This window comes from Puccinia triticina, chromosome 4A (assembly GCF_026914185.1).
Source record: "Puccinia triticina chromosome 4A, complete sequence".
NCBI lineage: Eukaryota > Fungi > Basidiomycota > Pucciniomycetes > Pucciniales > Pucciniaceae > Puccinia > Puccinia triticina.
In genome coordinates this window covers 5,646,946-5,660,543 of record NC_070561.1, presented here as the reverse complement: position 1 = coordinate 5,660,543, position 13,598 = coordinate 5,646,946, and positions in this window count along the sequence as shown.

Genomic DNA, 13,598 nt, shown 5'->3' with positions numbered 1-13,598 from the left:
CCAGGAATTTGTAATTCCACCTGTGTTAGCCACAGGTTTATAATTGTACATAACTATCCAGGCTTTTTTGAAACATTTTTGGGCCTGTATTTGCCACAAAAACTTAGGAGATTCTGTTTTCAATCAAGTTTGGAAAATATTACAATAAAATTTCAGACCTACTTTGCGCAGCAGCAAAAAAATCTTTGCGCACAAAATGGACTGTCCTCCAACGTCAAGCCTGCTGTGCGCGCAAGCCAAAAAATTCTTCGCGCACAGCGACTTCCCCCAAAAGAAGGAGGGAGTTTTCTGGATTTTTTTTGATGGATCAGAAGAGGGGGTCTTGCTTGCCCCCTCCAAAAAATCTTGGATTCTTTGGAGGTGTCCTCCATCATAAGATTTTTTTTCATAATATTAATCCAAGAAATAAGCTCCCCCTGCCCCGATAACCCACCCCAGGGAATTTTGACCTGCCAAATCTTAAGCGGTCAGGTATGTAGCCCCTCAAAAAGAAACTTTGAGGGGCAGCAGCTCCGGCTAGCTCCCAGCAGCCTTGCCGTGCCAATCGCCGGCACAGGCCATCTAGCGGAGTTACACACTCCCCAATGACTGGTGTGGAACTTCTACGCTAGGTGTGATCTGAGCTTGGAAGGGAAATGTAGGAGTCACGGATAATGACAGACTACACGGGTGCTTGAAGGGCTACCTTCCTTGAATAAGCTTCTGGGAGAATGTACACTAAGAATTTATAGTGTGGCACAATCTTTAGAACTATTCTTAATTCTATCTGACTCTGAACCCTAGTTACCTTTTTTCAGTGCGCAAGAGATGAGGAATGTTATATCTAAGGGATGTAAAGAGGAATGTTGTATGTAGGAGATGTAAAGAGGAATGTTATATGTAAGTGATGTAAAGAGTAATGTTATATGTAAGGGATGAAGAAGAGGAATGTTATATGTAGGTGATGTAAAGAGGATTGTTCTGTGTAGGTGATGTAAAGAGGATTGTTATATGTAAGTGATGTAAAGAGAATTGTTATATGTATGAAATTTATCTATGTCAAGGGGGCAAGTTATATATATCAATTAATATTTCAAAATATTATAATTCAACTATTTATATCAAGTGATGAGTGCTAGTAATCTACAATATTACTATCAAGTGCAAACATGGGGAAAGAAGACAACAGGAAGGGGCAGAAGAGGCCTCCTTGTATAGTAGATAAACTTGTCTGAGACTAGAAATATGTAGCTGAAGGTTTCTTCTACTATGTGATGAGAATAGCTGTGTGAAATACAAAAGGGCTTGGTATTTGACTATATAAGTAGGAATTTCTTTTCACAGAAGGGTGTATCCAATGTGAATATACTCTGAGAGTGGAAAATATTCTGAGATCTACTGTGTATCTACTGTATATCTACTCTTGTATGGAAAATACATCTATGAGCTTTTTCTTAGAGGTGATTCTTGAATGTTACTATAAGATTTGTTGCATGTCTGATTATTGATACTTCTGTGAAGAAATGTTACTAGTTTTCTGGGTGTGAAAATAATTGTGACAGCTGAGTGAAATTTAATATGGAGGTTATTTGTACTAAGTATGTTTTGTATATAGTTTGTACTGTACTTTAATATTAAAATATACTATGATTTGATGTAGTTGATGGTTGATTGGTCTTACCACACTGGCCAGCACAGACTAGCGGTCATTGAGGGGATCATGTACTTCTCTCAATGGCCACTCTGTTCCGGACATTGAGAGGGGTACAAACTTCCCTTGATGACCAGGTCCGTTCCGGTCACAAGGGGAGTGTTCACTCCTCTCGACAACCGGAGCAACTGGGCTGTCAAGGGGAGTACATAGATACATACTCCTCTCAAGAATGACCGGAACATTCTGGTCATCGAGAGGAATACATCCTTCCCTTGATGACCGAGTCCATTCCCGTCATTGAATCAAGGGGAGTGTTACTCCTCTTGATGATCAGAATATTATTGAGAGGAGTACATCCTCCCCTCAGTCACCCAATTACTCTGATCATCAAGAGGAGTAAAATACGCCCCTCAATGACCAGAGTGTTCCAGTAATTCTTGAGAGCAGTACATACTCCCCTTGGTGACATTGTCAAGATGAGTGAACACTCCACTTGATGACCGGAACGGACTTGGTAATTGAGGGAAGGATGTATTCCTCTTGATGACCGGAATGTTCTGATCATTCTCAAGAGGAGTATGTATCTACGTACTCTCCTTGACAGCCCCATTGCTCTGGTTGTTGAGAGAAGTGAGCACTCCCCTTGTGACTGGAACGGACCTGGTCATCGAGGGAATTTTGTACTCCTCTCAATGACCGGAACAGAGTGGCCATTGAGAGGAGTACATGATCCCCTCAATGACCGGTAGTCTGTGCTGGCCGGTCATCAGGGAGTGTGTAACTCCGCTTGATGGCCTGTGCCAGCAATTGGCATGGCACGGCGGCTGGGAGCTAGCTGGAGCTTCTGCCCCTTGAGCTTTATTTTTGAGGGGCTGCATACCCGACTGCTTAAGATTTGGCAGGTCAAAATTTGCTGGGGTGGGTTATTGGGGCAGGGGGAGCTTATTTCTTGGATTAATATTATAAAAAAATTTACATGATGTGTAAGGACTCTGTCGAGTCCTTCACTGAACGTCGTCGAAGGGGCACGGGAAGTGGCACGAAGACCATGAAATGTTCTGGTTCCATTGTTGGGGGGCTTCATTGCATGTATCTAGACCGGAGAGAGGGAGAGCTCTCTCTGTAAGTACAACTAGGAATGAGGAAAGAAAAGGGGAAAGGGTGACTGGCTTACCTAGACCGGAGAGAGGGAGAGCTCTCTGCCGGACTAGGAAGGAGGGGGAGGAGACAAGTCTAAGTACTTGTGGCAAGTCGGGGATGATGTAAGCGGGTGACAGGACTTGTGAAACCCTACAAGGGGTGGGGGTTTACATGATGGAGGACACCTCCAAAAAATCCAAGACTTTTTTGGGGGGGGAAAGCAAGACCCCCTCTTTTGATCCATTAAAACAAAATACAGACAAACTCCCTCCTTCTTTTGGGGGAAGTCGCTATGCGCAAAGTATTTTTTGGCTTGCGCGTACAGCAGGCTTGATGTTGGGGGACGGTCCATTCTGTGCGCGAAGAGTTTTTTGCTGCTGCGCGAAGTAGGTCCGTAAAATTTAGTGAATAAGATTGTATTTTTGTAATATTTATTTCAACATACAGAGATACTAACTTAACTAATTCCCTCTCTTGGTGGAGGGGGGACGCTGTCCCCCAGGGTACCTTCAAAGGAGGGACTTATACACTCTGTCAACCCAGTGGCCTGAGAGAATTTCAAAAATGCTGTTTTCTGATGTTTTGTGCAGCACCAATTCTCATTGGGTTATTAGGTGTTGGGGGAAAAAAAGATGCAGAAGATCATGGAGAATCTTTCTACATATTTTTCAATTTTTTTGTGGCCTTGAGTGGCACTCAAATTGACAGCTCTGTTTATGAAGCTAAGGGCCAAAAACCTTAAAATTTATATGTAAATTAAGGTTTAATAGTCCCTTGCACTATAACTGTGCTGAAATAAAAAACTGGTAATATAATACCAAGCTTGTTGCGTGGTAATTAGCCACTACAAGGGTTTTCTCTCTTATGTAAGAGGCAGAGAACTTTATTATTAATAATATATAATTATTAATAACAGGGAGTTTGAGGCGTAAAAAATAGCTGGTAAGAGCTTAAGCTGATTGGCTGCTTGACAGAGGCTGTAGTATTACTGCAACTATTTTTTAAAGAATTTACGCTAAAAATTGCTCTATAAGGGAATTTATTGATTTTAAAGGGTAGATTCTAGTAATTTTTGACGTGCTGAGTGGGTTTTTATAAGGGGTACACTGCTCTGGAAGCAGGAGGAGGATATTCACAAGTAACTTACGGGTTATGGTGGGTGAATAGTCTAGGGGATTAATTCCAGAGGCCCTGAGGACTCCTTTAAATATTGGAGGGGACCCTGTGCACGCTACACAGTCCCTTTTTGGTTATGGGAATTGGCCACAGCTTGGCGTGTTAACTTCCTTGGCTGTGGGGAAAATATTTGTACTATGTTACTTAACTTCCCTTGCTTTGACACGTGACATTTTATAACCAATTGTCATGTGTAAAAGCTATATGTGAAAAGTAACATAAACAATACAAAGGATACTTCTCACCCGTGCTCTCTTTTCACGGTGTACATGTAATATCTCTTCTAATATAATTTTATGTATTTTATATTTATGTAATAATTTTTTTATGTAAGGGTTTTTATTTGTAGCGCTCTGTAGCGTGCTCTCTATGCTACTCTTCTTGTATTAATGTACCATGAGGAGTAGGAATAAAGGGTTACTTCAAGTGGGTAACCCCTCTTAATTTATGATGAGGAGGCGGAATCTGCAATAATGTTTTAGCATTTATTATTATTTTCTTAGTTATTGCAGTCTTTAGGATACTTGATGTATCTCTAAGGCTGACACAAATTCCTTTTTTATAACCACCATTGGGTCTGCTTTATCCTTCATTACACATCTTGCACTGTACAGGATCCAAAACTAATTATATTACAAAGGGTATTGCAGATCAAAGAAAAGGGCTGGGGGGAGATGGAAATAGTACATAGTGTTGAAACTCGATGTTGCTTCCCAACATTTGCGTGTAGCAGTCCATGAAACCTCAAGCTGCGGACTGCTGGTGTGCAGTTTATCATCAGCGCAAACCAGCTAGTTGATAAAAATCAAAAAGCTCAACCGGCGCCTCTCAGCTTCCGGATTCCTCAGTCATCCCTTCCTTTTGACCCGCCAACAACAACCATTTCCCCTTCCGTACCTCCTTCCTCGAAAATCCTCGACTCACTCTCCAGCAATACGCATTGCCTCAAGACACCAGTCTTCTTTGATCTCAATCGACTCAACCTCATTGGTCAATCAAGTGACCAATCTCTCTTCTCTTGGACGTCTCGTCCTTGCTCCAACTTGGTGAGAAGAAACCCGAGAATATCTCTTGGCGGCTTCCTTTCTTGTATTTCCTTATCAACAAACACTAATCCTTCTCTCTTTCTATCCTCAGTTCTTTTCCTTGTCCTTGTACTTATTCTGTCCTATCTTTTGTCCTGTCTAGTTGTTTGTCATCTCATAAATCTCAATCATCAGGTATGCTCTATTTTTCCTATGCTTTATTCATCACCTGTTCATCTCTGACTCTTTGTTGTCCTCAATATTTGGCTTTTAGTTTCTTGAAAATAAAGATTATCAGGGTTCTTCACATAGATGGGGACAGCTTGGGTGGTCCCAGAAATGAAAACCAGAAGGAACTTGGTCCAGAGACCCATGTGCTATGTTGGTTATAAAAAAGTGCCCACCAAAAGTTGAAATTCTCTCAGGCCGCGGGGTCTGAAAGATTTCAAGCAACTGAAATTTATGTTTATATATTTTATCTAAAATATTTAGATTAAAGTAAAGAAGAAGTTAAGATTGAATGTTTAACTGAAAGCAGCATGAGTGGGTGCTTTGCTTAGGTTTGGTTATATTTGGTTGCTTTCTTTGTTCTGCAGATGTAGGATGCTTGTTGTGAGTCCTGAAGGTGAATCTGTGTTATGCGCCTTTGTTAGCTAATCTTCTTTGTCCCTCTGGTTCTGTTCTAGGTCTGGGTTTTGCGCTTACCACTGCAGGAGCTAGTCACTGGAGTAGCCTAGTCTTATCCTGCCTGTATGGGTGTGCTTTCTCTAAGTCTGATTGCCAAATGTAGGTTGCATAAAGTTAGCTTAGGAATCTTAGGACTTTATCCTGGCTCTAAAGGATGAGTCTACTCACCGCGTGCGGTGCTGGCCGTGATCCTAGCCAGTAGGGAGGCTGGTGTCTGGTTGCAAATACAGTCTTCTAGGGTTCTATAAGTATAAGGTTGGTCAGCTTTGTCTGAGCTCAAACTTTATCTCTGCTAGTTACATACTTGGGTGATGAGTCTAATTTCCCTTTTTCCCTTGCAGTCCCGTTAAGAGCATCTCCAACGGAGCCGCTGTAGCGCTACCTGAGTCCAATTTTGGCGGGCCAGAAGGCATTTTTGGCCTCCAGCGGACCCGCAAAAAGGGCTTCGAAAGTTCGCGGGGGTGGATGAAACCCGCTTGAGGCTGCCTCTTTTGGCAGCTCTGGGCAAGCCGCCATTGACACCACTTCCCCAACATATTGACCGCTTGACCGCAAAATCATATCCACCCATTCACCACAGACAACCTTGGCTCATCACACCATGGACAACACCACCGGTGCCACCAATGAATCACCTCCTCCAACTCCTCAACTTTCAGCTCCTGTTGAAGACCAAACAACAGAGGGTGTAGAGGTATTATATGTTGGTACACCTCACACCTGTGGATATAGCTCAACGGTAGAGCAACCCAGCATGCATTGGGGAGATGCAGGTTCAATTCCCCCTGTCCGCACTATTCCTTTTACTCGCTCTACAGGTTATGAGCCCAGCGCTATAGGCAGCTGCGTACCTGGGATGAGCCTCTGGGAGGATTAGTGGGCTCTGTCACCGGTGTAGGTGTACAGGGGGTGTGTAGAGGTAGTATATGTTGGTACACCTCACACCTGTGCATATAGCTCAACGGTAGAGCAACCCAGCATGCATCAGGGAGATGCGGGTTCAATTCCCCCTGTCCGCACTATTCCTTTTACTCGCTCTACAGAGGGTACCAAAACCCAAAATCCTTGCTGGACCATTGAAGAAGATAAAATTCTCTGCACGGCATGGCTCAACGTCACCCGGGATGCTATAGTCGGAACGGGGCAAAAAGCAGTGACCTTTTGGGAAAGAGTTGCAACTTATCAGAAGAGACTCATCAAAGATTTCAATACAGAGAAAAAAACAACCAAGGGCTTCAAAGAAATTCCCTTCCAATTAACAAACACCGTCAAATGTCGCTGTGGCCATATCATGAAGACCTGTAGTCGCTTTTGTGGATGTTACAGTCAAGTCAAACGCCGATTGGGCAGCGGAAAGACTCACAATGATGTGGTTTGTGTTCATTTTCAGCTTACGAGCTGTGCTGGGGATGCTCATCTGTTTCTTTCTATCTTTCAGCTTGCCGAGGCAAAAGAACTTTACAAGATCACATACAACTCAACCTTCAACCTCGATCATTGTTGGGGTATCTTGAAAGACACCCCAAAATGGCAAGCAACACAACAAGAGTACGATGCAAAACTGAAAAAAACAAAGGCGCCAAAGGAATCTACCTCAAGACCAGCAACTGATGCCAACTCGGCCTTGGCTGCGGACAAATCCAATGCAACTCCTTCTGTTTCTGCTCCGGACGACCTTGGTGATTGACGTGTTCTTGGAGATGAGGGCCGTCCAGATGGGAGCAAAGCAGCTAAAAGAAAAAGGAACAAGGAAGCGTTGTTGGAGAAAGTCATCAAGATGCAAGAATCTCTTGTCAAAATTGCTAGAGAAAGAACGGCTTTGGTGAAAGCGGCAATGGAATCAGCAGAGGAGCATCGAACAATGTCCGTGATTCTCACTGGATTGGATGGTCCCTCAGTAGCTTATTGGGAAAAAAAGAAAAAAGAGGTTACTGATTGTTACATGTAGCTTGTAATTATACACAACCCTTTTTTCTGTTCTGACTCCCCTCTGTGAAATTGTGAAGAAACAAAATTGTTCCTTTTCTTCTTTTCCTCAAACAACAAACAAATCATACACGTGTCTTTCAATTTGTTTCCTCAAATGATGAAAATGATAAAAAAATCTTTGTATTGTCAATCAAGAAATGAGTAAAAAACAACCTTTGGAGAGGAGACAGTTTTTAACTAGAGAGAGAGAAATAAAAGTAAATAGAAATGACAAGGAATTGATTTCAAGCCTCCAAGCCCTTTTTCTTCCAGAGATGTTCAATCAAATCCTTCTTGAGACGGTCGTGAGCATCAATGTCTCGGAGGGTTTGATATTGCAGAAGAAACAGATTGAAATCATTTTCAGAGGACTTGCTAGTAGCTAGTTCTTCTTCTGTCCTAGCATTTTGATTGTACCGGTGATTGTATTCATATTTGCTTCCGGATTCATCCTCAATCGTCATGTTATGAAGAATTATTACAGTCTTCATGATTAAGCACAGTGTGCCGTGATCCCAAAGACGGCCGGGAAGTCAGATGATAGCATATTGAGCTTGCAAGCAGCCAAATGCACGCTCAATGTCTTTCCGGTACGCTTCCTGCGTTTTTGCAAAATGCTTGTTTTGCTAACCTTGCGGCGCCGAGATGGACTGTATTAGGGTCAAATATTTGGGATAGATTGCATCGGTGAGATAATACAGAAGGTTGTACGTGTTTCCATTAACTTTGTAGGAAACCACAGGAGCGGTGTCATCTTGAGCCTTCTGGAAAAGAGGGGATCAATCCAAGATTTTGATGTCGTTGAGCGTTCCTGGAAGGCCAAAAAACGTGTTCCAAAGCCATAAGTCGTGTGTTGCTACCGCCTCAAGCACGACTGTTGGCTCCTTTTCTTTTCCCAAGTATGTACCGTGGTCTGCCTTTGGGCAGTTTTTCCAGCACCAGTGCATGCAGTCCAACGAGCCAATCATTCCAGGAAATCCGCGCTCTTTTGAAACCGCCAGTATTTGTTTCAAATCCGCTGCGTTTGGACTTCACAAGTACTTGTTGCCGTAAATCTTGACAATGGCCTGACAGAATCGCCTGAGACTCTTGAGAGCAGTACTTTCACCTATCATTCATGATACCTCAATCAGGCATTGGTCACGTAGATTTTTTAAACAGGAAAAAAGCCAAAAAACTTACTTATTCGCAGGTATTCATCAAGTGAATCAGCACTGTATCCGTAGGCCAGCATCCTAATAGCAGCAGTTGCCTTTTGTAAGGGTGAAAAACCTAAACAACCAGCTGCATCTCTTTTCTGAACAAAGTAATTGTCCTCCTTGACAATTGCATCCACAATCTTCAGAAACAAAGGTTGTCTCATCCTGAAACACCAACAGAACGTGTCTAGTGTGTATACTGGCCGTTTGGAAAAATAATCATTGATGAGCTGTTCATGACCTTGAAGTTGGTTCCGATGAATTTCCTGTTGTCCAAAAGTAGATCCGCCTTGCTTGATAACGTGATTTCTTTGGTGAATGAGCAATGTGAGTGTTGCTTGAAGTGAAGCTAGTTCTTTGGTTTCATCTTCGATCCACTCCAGGTATAGTGCATCAAGCCCGTCTGGGCACATGCACAAGTTCGGGGGTGAAAAGCCCAAGCCCGCTTGGCCAAGCCCAAAGCGCGCGTGGCACACCCGAAACCCCCGCTTGGCACATGGCCAAGTTGGCGGGGTTCGGCACAAAGCCCCGCTTGGCCGAGGCCAAACGAGGGTGCCACGCACACTAAAGCTCACCATTCCATGGTGAAGGGGTCATCGCACCCCTTCCTCACTGTCATCACTTTCCAGATTTGCATGTTAGGGTTATTCATTGCTAGCTATATCACATAGATGTATATTACTACTATTTAGATACATTTTTTATCTTTATTTTTATTTTTATTTATTTATCGATGTGTAATACATAATAATAATAGTAATAAGCATTAGAATACCTAATTTTAGGAAGGGGCAGCCAAGATGGGCCCAGTGATTTCCTGGTATTCAGAACATGGGCGGTAAAGACGCCGACAATGAGAAAAAAAATGGGTTGACTTTTCCGGGGTAATTGCTTCGTTGATTGCGTTCTTGATCTCGGTAACTAAAGCTGTTTGATTGGGCGGCTCTTTTGATCGGACATAGGTTTTAATCGAGTGAAAGCTGTACTCGATTGGATTGAGGAACGGGGAGTATTTCGGAAGGAATTCGATCTGAATCGATTTCGAGGTGCTGAGCGATTGTCGGACCTCGTCAAAGCGCTCGCCTCGGTGGATCGGAGCATTATCAATGATGATTATAGAATCGGGAGGAAGCCTAGCACCAAGGCTCCCAAGGAAGAGGCAGAACTGATCCGCGCCTACCCCCTTAGCCTTGGTGTTGTCCGCGTTGAGGAGTTCGTGATAGACGAAACCCTCCTCCGACAGGGCACCTATCAAGGTCACCTGCTTCGCCTTGGGTACAAGACTCAAGACAGCAGGTTGGCCTTGATTCAACGCAAAAGTCAGCAAGAAACCAAAAAAGAAAGGAAGAGAAAACACCTACCGGAGGGAGCATATCCGTGAGATCGACCCGAGTGAAGATCGAATCCAGCCTCATCGACGTACACGACCTTCCGCCCAAGATCAAGCCCACGGCGATTCACAAAATTAGCCCGTTGCTGAGTAAGGTAGGGCTGATTCCACGACGCCGGTATGTTGGTAGCCTGTTTCCATGATATGTCCATATCATGGATCAGGTTGCTGATTGCCTGAGTCGATATTTTGACGTCGAACTCGTCCTTGAGGAACTTAGCAAGCTCTGGAAGTGTAGTCGAGGATCGCTGATCAAGCTGCATGAGGATCTCAGTCTTCATCTCGTCGGTGAACTTGCTGGGGCGTTTTTTTTGCGTCTTGACAAGGTTTGGATCTTCAGCTTTGATACGCTGAATTTGACGTCGCGATACTTTGAAGGTTTTCTCAGCATCAACCACCTTCATACTGCTTCCAATAACATTCTCGCGTATGAGTTCGCGGACCTCGGGTTTAATCATTGCATTCGGTTTTCGTTCTTTATGGGCAAGTCGATTGTTTTCGTAGGTTCGTTTATCATTGATCTTGGCTTTGGCCTTTTTGATTACTTCCTGTTGAGCAATCTTCTTGTTCACATCCCGCAGATCCTCGACGAGCGCCTTGGCCTTTTCTTGATTTGCCTTGAGCTCCAGTTCCTCGGAGGTGGACATCTACAAAAAAGTGGTCAACAAGAAAAAAACCCTCAATCAGAAAAATGGACTCAGCAGTCACTAAGTAGTAGAAATTTACTCACCTGGAAAGATTTTTTGTTCTTGTGTTGTTGTTGAGTGGGTGTGGTGGGTGGTTGAGGTGTAGTTGCCGGCACGGCTGCCGGTGATCTCATCGGCCCAGAGCTTGGGGCCGGCCAGGCAAGACTTGGGCATGTGCCAAGATCCGCGGCCCGCCCAACCTCCCCGATCAAGCCCCCTGGGCACCCCCCAAACCCCCGGTGGCGCTCGGCCGCGCGGGACTGGGGCATGTGCCCAGACGCGCTTGATGTACTATACTCAATCGGGTCCATATTGATGGAGGATTCATGTTTTTTGAGTCGGCGGATGACACTTGTTGCCGGGTTTCTACCTGGCAGGCCAACTCACCCCAGCTTGGTTTGGACAGTCCATTATTTGGACTGTTGTGATAGATGTGTGACAGTCCGGGACATCTGGTTGTGGGCCGCTAGAGGCGACCCAATCCACCCCCGGACTGTTGGAGATGCTCTAAGGTTGCCGTATCTACAAGTGAGCAAGCGGAGCTTGTCAGCTAGAGAGTTGGGTTAGGGTTCTGGGTCTGGACTGCTGGAGGGGGGCTTACCTCTTTGTGCAGCTGGGGTTTCTGGGTTTCTGTCTAACCGTGCTAGCTTCCTTGTTGCTGCGGGTGGTCTGATCCTGAATTCCTACAGGGTTGACATAGCGCATAAGTCCCTCCTTTGGAGCTCCCTTTGCTCCCCTCAGGAGGGGGGAATCAGCTAAGTTAGACATAGATAGTGGCTTAATATACTATTTCAACAACAAATAGACAGGCAATTGGGAAGCATCACAAAGGTGAATTAGGTACAGGCGGCGGAGCCGCCTCAGAACCCCAGCGTATAATTACCGAGTACATTCCACGCTGCAGCGGCCTCTATCCAGTGGAGTGGCTGACTTGCCGCGTCATCGGTGGTCCTGTCGCCGCGCTTTATGTCAGCGGAGACGCGTTTGCTTCTGCGCTGTCTGGACTAACGGGGGGCTGGCGCCGTCTTTACTTTCAAGAACATCCAATTGGGCATCGGACTCAGGTAGAATTGGCGAGTCCCTGCTGCCAAACTAAATATGGAGGGTTGTCGTTTTGACAACTTGACAAAGATAAGGACAAATGGGAAGAGGCACAATGGAAAGGAGGGAACCAAAAAAACCCCAACCGCAGGGTCGACTGTAATGACTAGAGTATTACGATTGAAGATTGGACAGGCCAGAGATGATTTCTCACAAATGTCTACAGACAAGCTAATGACAACGACAGGCACACTTCAGAATTATAAAGGATTGATTTCTTATAAGGACTCTCTTCAGATATGGATTTGGATAAGATAACGATTGGATTTGCGCTGATGATAATGATACAAAAAGAACAAAAATATTACGATGGGGAAAAGGTACAATTAAGAAAGGAAGCTTCTTTTATATTTTACAATAAGGTCTGTGCGCGTTTGCTTTTGGATTTCTTGCTACAAGTCTAATCACAAAATAAAAGGAATCCGTATTTCCTATTCCCAAGGTTATTCGTATCGGAAATTCAAATGAAGGCCGAGAATCTTAACAAACTAATTAAGTTAGCTTTCATGCATAAATACGCATATCATTCTTAGTCATCATTAGTAATTTTCTCTTAGTAATAACACGTAACTCCAATTCTCACATCAACCCAGCGGATTATGCAATTCTGCTTTGGTAGAATCACCATGGTTATGTACACACAAAAAAAAAAGGTCAAGTACGTATGCTGACCATCTCAGGTGCCTACCCTCCCACCCAGCCGCGGGAGGATCTCATCCAGTATGACCAATACCAATCGCCGGCGCGGGTATTGGTCCCAATCGCCGGCGCGGGTCAATACCAATTGCCGGCGCGGGTATTGGTCCTACTGGAACGGACCAGAATGGCCGGAACAAAATGTCCATTGAGGGGAGTAGTTTGATCCCCTCCCGATGACCGGTTGGGGTCAGCCATTGAAGGCTTGGTGAGTTGTTCTTGAAGGCCGGATGGCAGGTCGCGAAGGGAGTGTGTACCTGACAATGATCAAGAGGAGATTCACACTCCCCTCAATGGCTGGAATAGATGGGCCATTGATGGGAGTGTGTACACCCTCTTGATGGCCGGCTATCAGTGTGTTGCTCTTGATGACCCCAGCCATTGAGAGGACATTTCGCACTCCTTTCGATGGCCGGATGTACGAGAAAGTAGGATATACGCACCCGGCATCAAGAGTTCTACCTTGATGACCGGTATCACCCTGGGCAAATCGGGGTCATGAGAGCTGTACAGGTTGCATGGTCCTGTATGCATGTCAGGTCATGCAGGTCCTGTCACATATACATGACAAGCTGTCCGGATCATGACATGCAGCTCACATCTCCAACATGTCACATGCACAGTGACTGTGCAGAGAGGACCCTGGAACGCGCGGCCAGAACATAGTAACCAAAATGTATGAATGTTCCAAGCCACTTTGGCTCACAACTAAACATGATATACTCAATCTGAAAAGATGGGCACATGTACGCTTAAAGGGAAAATAATGTACTGCCATCTTATCCTAAACATGTGGCAAAAGTTTGAAAGAAATGAAGAAAAACCTCTTTCAAAAATGTATGAATCCCACGGTTTTGAATTGATTTTCGTTACTGTGTTCTGGCCGCGCGTTCCAGG